The sequence below is a fragment of the Lepidochelys kempii genome, chromosome 6 (genome assembly GCF_965140285.1).
Source record: "Lepidochelys kempii isolate rLepKem1 chromosome 6, rLepKem1.hap1, whole genome shotgun sequence".
Taxonomy (NCBI): Eukaryota; Metazoa; Chordata; order Testudines; family Cheloniidae; genus Lepidochelys; species Lepidochelys kempii.
The window spans coordinates 6,971,582-6,978,228 of NC_136385.1; positions in this window are offsets into that span (position 1 = coordinate 6,971,582).

Consider the following 6,647-nt stretch of genomic DNA (forward strand, 5'->3'; position numbering starts at 1 on the left):
CAGTCTGCCCTGAGATTGGCACTCACAGTTGTGAGCCACTCCAGACAGCATGAAATTAGGAGAACCTGGTATAGGGGGAAGGGGGCACATAGCACCCCTAGCATGGAGGGAAGTTGGGAATGGGGGGCAGACAGAGCTCCTGGCCTGAGAGTGAAGGGAGGCCCTGGTTTAGAGGGAGGGAGTAATAGGGGGCACACAGAGCTCCTGGTGGGGGGAAGATTAGGGAACTCCGGTATGGAGGGAGTGAAGAAGAATGCGTGGGGGGGTAGGGGAATGGGAGCACATTCAGAACCCCTGCTATTGGGGGAGGAATGGGGGGAGTGAGGAATGGGGTACACAAAGCCCCTGGTATGGGGGGAATGGGAGTCACACAGAGCTGCTGTCATTGGAGGGGGAAACGGGGGGGGGTACTATGGGAGGAGGAGGGACTTTGGGGGGCACAGAGAGCCCCTGAAATAGAGGGGCATGGGAGCGTGGCATGCAGGAAGCTTGTGCGAGGGATGTGAGGGAATGGAGGGATGTGAGGATCCTCTGGGGTGTGAAATAAGTTCACCCGACAGTAGCAACCTAGTGTGTGACCCCCTTCGACACATACACTAAACCCAGAACATAAAGTTTGCAACATCAGCCTTATCCACAGGCCTGTGTCGGGGTACTGATATGGCAGGATGTACGAGGTTGCACAGGGTGACTGTTGAAAAAAATGAGAAAACTGAATGAGATGACGGGGCTGGCTGCCTACACAGGGAAAGGTACTTGGACAGAGCAATGCTGGGGAAGGTCAGGGGGAGCTAGGGTAGCTCTGGCCTGACCAACTCCCAGGCTGAGGGCCTGATACAGGGCCTTGAGGAGGTATTAGGGCTGCAGAGGGGCAGCCAGGGGAGGAAGAGGCAGCAGATCCACCCCCTTACTGATGATGAGTGGCCAGTTCAGACTGCAGTTTGCCCCTGAGGGAAGGGGCTAGGTGAAGAACGGCAGTGGGTCACTGAGGCGAGTGGTGGGATTAGGGGTAGCCAGTTCCCTGGAGGGGCAGCACCCAGAGAGTGGGGCACCGCCAGAGGGCAGTACCCCAGGAAAGTGCACCATGGTCTGGGAGGGATGCAGGGCCTAATGTGGTGGAGCTTGGAAAAGGGCAGGTAATTGTGGGCAAGACACCACCTGCAGAGGGTGCTCCTGAGTGGCGAGAGCTAATTCCCTAGCCTGGCCAGCCTCGTATCTACCTCACAGTCTGTGTGAGAATCTAAAGAGATCCCATCCCCCAACGAAGCATCTGTGTTATGCAGTGGACGCTTATGGTAAGTCAGACATTTCAATAAGTATTTTGGGGAGAGCCGCTGGCCGGTGTCCCTCTGGGTTTACAGGAAATTGGCAGAAGAGAAGAAGTCACATCCCTAAAGAGTGCACATCATCCCCCTCTCCTGTGACCCTTGGCACCATCACAGGCTCTATTTGTATCCAGTCGTGAACCAAGAAGAAACTGAAAGGGTTTGAGCTCAGGTTCAGACTGTCCTTCATCAGAGAGCATGACTCGCAGGGCAAGAGCAGCTGCCTCGGGACACCGATATCTTTCTGCTCTCCTCCAGCTCCCAGGGACGTGCTCCCAGCCAGGAAGCTGGTATGGCAGGGCCAGGTCACTACTGAGCTGTGACTGAGTCTACAGAATTAACAGTGATCATCAGATTGTGTCTGGCAAAACTGATCACTCCCTTTCCCCTCAGGCACAGCCCTGGATCAGTTATTAGCAATCACGTTAAAGTCCCACTCTGGGGAGGGGAGTCATTTATTAGCCTAGTCAGTCACTAGGGTTGCCAATTGTGGTTGGATGTATTCCTGGAGGTAGCCTCCTCATGTTACATAATCTTTAATTCCTGGAGACTCTAGGGCAATCCTGGAGTGCTGGCAACCCTATCAGTCACCCTGTAGCTATAAGGTGCTAACACACCTAAGATGTGAGGAGTGTTTGTTGCCCATATTTCTAGTCACATGCCATCATATGGTGAGGCAGAGAGTCCTCCTTACTCTGGCAGTTTTCAATAAATGACCTGTTCTTTTATCACTCAGATTTCAACTTCTTCCCCTTTGTTATTAATCATGTGTGTTACAGTCGTACCTATTGGCCAACCAAGCTCGGGGTCCCGTTGTACTGGGAACTATACAAATAGAGGGTGGCAGACAGTGCTGGTCTGAGGAGCAATTCTAAATAGACCAGACAAACACAGGGTTGGGAGAAGGGACATAACTCACAAACAGAACCATCTGGGGAGTGGGGTACATGAGTAGGACTTAGATTTGCTCTCTAGCTAACACCTATGCTATACATTTTTATTGGAGCTTGTTGGGCTTCTTCACAACCAATATTATCAGAAACAGTAAGGTATAAACTCATAGAACTGTTACAAAATCTTCCTCTCCAGTCAACTACAAGGGAGAAAGCTTGGAAGCAAGTGCTGTGTTAGAGTTAAAATTTTGATCCCACGAGATCTTTTATACAAATATCCATCGTCGGAGAGTTACATATTAAACACAGACACTGCAGCTGTCACGTCTCTCTCTGCTGGGCGATGGGAGCCAAGAAACCCTTGGCAAACTTCCAGCCGTGTTAGACAGAAGAGGGCAGGGCCAGCCGATCAGATATAAACAGCCTCAGAGTAACTGAGAATTAAGGTTCATGTTGATGTGATTAGATCTGCCACTGACCTCGCTACTGTTGATCATGACATGCTGTGAACTCACCTGTTTATGTTGTTAGCAAATTTAGACACACTGTGGACCAAAGCGGGGGTGGTCAGGGCTGCTCTTGGGTGACTCTGTTCCTAGCTTTGCTGAGAGCTCTCAGAGGCAGTTGTTGGCCAATTGCTTTTCCTCCTTGAGGATGCTGCCACCTGGGGCTGTGCAGGGTCCATCAGCCACCTCTCTTGTTTTAAGTGTATCTGATCCATTGGAGCAGCAAGGACACTTGGGCAGTGGGATCTTCAGGATGCTGACAACACCCAGCTTCATGTCCCCATCTCACCTGGCTAAAATTATTTTAATTATTATTAAATTATTATGTGCCTGTAGCAAGGCAAAGGCTCACCGGCACAGCACCTCCTGCTGGTCATCTTGGAAGTTAGCTCTTCAGCACTGGGAGCCCCCTCTGCAGGCTGGTGTCTTGCCTGCCTTAGGACCCCCATATCCCTCCTGGACCTTGGTGCCCTTTTACCTTGGGGTGCTGCCCCCTGGCTGTACCCCCACACTCTGGGTCTCCTGCCCAGGGGAACCCCCAACCCTCTAAACCCACCTTGCCTCAGTGGCTACTGCCAGTCATCATCTAGCCCCTGCTCACTGGGGCAGACTGCAGTCTGTAATGGCCACTCATCATTGGCAAGGGGGTAGGACCTGCTGCCTCTGCCTATCCCCAGGCTGCCCCTCTGCCTCCCCAGTACCTTTCTTAGGCCTTCAACAAGGCCTCAGCCTGGGGATTTACCAGGCTGCTGCTCCCCAGCTCCCTTTGCCCTTCCCCAGCACTGCTCCACTTCAGCTACATTGCTCCCAGACAGTTAACCCTTCTCCCTCCAGGACTAGAGTGACACTCCTCTCACTTCTGGCCCCAAGCCCTCTTATAAGGGCCAGCTGGGCCCTGATTGAGCTGGCCACAGCTGTGGCTGCTTCCCGAATCAGCCTAGCCCAGCCACAGCCCTCTCCAGGGATGCTTTTAACCCCTGTTTTACAGGAGCGGGGCAGTTGCCCCACTACAGGGCCTAAAAGAAAACTAGTCCACTGCAGAGGAAAGATAGGAAGTATAGCCAGAGACCACACTGACAAAACCAGGAGATCCTCAATGATCTAAGAATCAAAAAACTGTTGTACGTAAAGTGGAAACTAGGTCAAATTACGACAAAGGATGAACATAAATAACACAAGACTGTAGGGACAAAATGAGAAAGGCCAAGGAACAAAACAGATCATAGCTAGAGACATAAAGGGTGACAAGAAAACATTCTACAAATACATTAGAAGCAAGAGGAAGATCAAGGACAGGGTAGGCCCATTACTCAATGAAGAGGGAAAAAACTATAACAGAAAATGTGGAAATGGTAGAGGTGCTTAATGACTTCTTTGTTTCAGTGTTCAAGAAGAGGGTTAGTGGTAATTGGACATCTAGCATACTGAATGCCAGTGAAAAGGAGGTGGGATCCGAGGATAAAATAGGAAAAGAACAATTAAAAAATTACTTAGACCAATTAGATGTCTTCAGGTCACCAGGGCCTGATGAAATGCATCCGAGAATACTCAAGAAGCTGACTGAGGAGATATCTGAGCCATTAGTGATTATCTTCGAAAAGTCATGGAAAACGGGAGAGATTCCAGAAGACTGGAAAAGGGCATCTAAAAAAAGGGAAATAAGGACAACCTGGGGAAATACAGACCAGTCAGCTTAACTTCTGTACCTGGAAAGATAATGGAGCAAATAATTAAGCTCTAAATTTGCAAACATCTGGAAGATAATAAGGTGATAAGTAATAGTCAGCATGGATTTGTCAAGAACAAATCGTGTCAAACCAACCTGATAGCTTTCTTTGACAGGGTAACGAGCCTTGTGGATGGGGAGAAGCAGTAGATGTGGTATATGTTGACGGTAGTAAGGCTTTTGATGCAGTCTCACATGACCTTCTCATAAACAAACTAGGGAAAGACAACTTAGATGGAGCTACTATAAGATGCGTGCAAAACTGGTGGAAAACCATTCCCAGAGAGTAGCTATCAATGGCTAACTTCCTGTCAGGGTGGTTAAGCACTGAAATAAATTGCCTGAGGGGTTTTGGAATCTCCATCAGTGGAGATTTTTAAGAGTAGGTTAGACAAACACCTGTCAGGGATGATCTAGATGATGCTTAGTCATGCCATGAGTGCAGGGGACTGGATTAGATCAGTGGTTCTCAGCCGGGGTCAGTGAGCCCTTTCAGGGGGGCCGCGGAGCCCCACGGCTGAAACCTGGAGCCCCAGTGCTGAAGCCTGGGCCCCCCCTTCCCCCTAAGCCAGGAGCGGTGCGGGTCTGAAGCGAGTGGGCCCCCTGCCCTAGTTAGGAGCGGCGCGGGGCTGAAGCCCGCGGTGCCCTCCCCATTCCCCCCCAAGCCGGGAGTGGCGCAGCCAGAAGCTAGGTGGGGCTGAAGCTGGCAGGGTCCCCACATCCCCTCCAAGCCAGGAGCAACGCAGTGCTCGAGCCGGCAAACCTCCCCTCCCCTACAAGCCAGGAGCAGCAGGGAGGCTGAAGCCGGGAGTCCCAGTGCCTTGCCCATGAAGCTGGGCATTGCACTGGAAGCCCCCCTGCCTGCATACAGCCCACAGATACCCCCTGCCTGCACCCTGAGCTACCCCCTGCCCATACACAGCCCTTAGCTATCCCCTCCCTGTACCCTGAGCTACTCCCCTCATTTCACACAGCCCCTAACTATCCCCCTGCCCGCACCCTGAGCGGTTTTCAAACCTTTTGAACGGAGTCCCCCCTTTCAGTTATATTTTTGGTTGCATCCCCCCAGAGCCCAGACAAGCTGGTTGCCCTCCTGAGTGAGTCAGGGGGTGGAGATGGCACATCCTCCCTGGACCCTGCTGTGTGGAGCTGGGATGAGCCATGCCAGGCCTTCCTTACCCCCCCGCCACCAAAAAAAAAATAGAAGTAAAACTATGCCTATGCCCAAGTGTATCCCCCTGGCCTGGAACCCACACTTCCCCCCTGCCGGCCCCTGTTGTTTTTATAGGATGTTTTTATAGGGGCCTCAGCAGGAAAAAGGTTGAGAACCCCTGGATTTGATGATCTCTCAAGGTCCCTTCCAGTCCTATGATTCTATGTGGAAAGGAACAATTGAAACCGGGTGACATGGGCAAATCCACTGAGCAGCTGGGCTGACAGATAGAGTACGGCAACTGCATGGCATGTGGCAATGAAGAGGAGAGATTCCCCCGTGGGACAGTAGACGGAGCCACTGCCCAATCCAGCTACACTCACAGCCCCACTGTCGAGAAGGGACACAGAGAGGGAGTGTCATGAGTTGGGGTCACTGCAGAGAGTTTGGGCCATCAATGTTGTTACTGGGGATTTCTAACCCTACATATTATGGTCTGTTTGTGTGTGCATGTGTATAGTTATCTAATTTCCCTTGTAACTGTGGAAAATCCAGTCTTTGGGTTGGGGTTGAACTGCTTCACCTGGGGGTTGCTCCATTGACTCCAGAGGTGGCCCTGCCTATCCCACCACAGCGGTTACTAACTTGTGCCCCATTGGGTCTCCACCCCCCCCCCCAGTGAGAGCTCAGGGCTCCATGAAATTTTCTCACTGTTTAAGTGAGAAAACAAAGCCCATTTTTCATGAGGTCAGTCATTCTTATCAGCATCAGGCCTCTCAGAAGGGCTCATTTAAATGTTAAGGGGTCCTGTATCGCTTGGGATCTTGGGTTTGTACTTTGGAAGCATCACATCTCCTGAAATGTTTGCTGACCTCACCCACTATCCTTCCTCTCAGGGCTAAATAAAACAAAAAGTTTCAAGGCAACATTTCAAAATAAATAAGCCACCACAAAAAAGTCCGTTCCCAAGTTTATTTTGTTTAACTGTAAATGGTTTTCTGTTGCTTCTTATGCGTGATTACATTAAAACAAGAATACTAATTT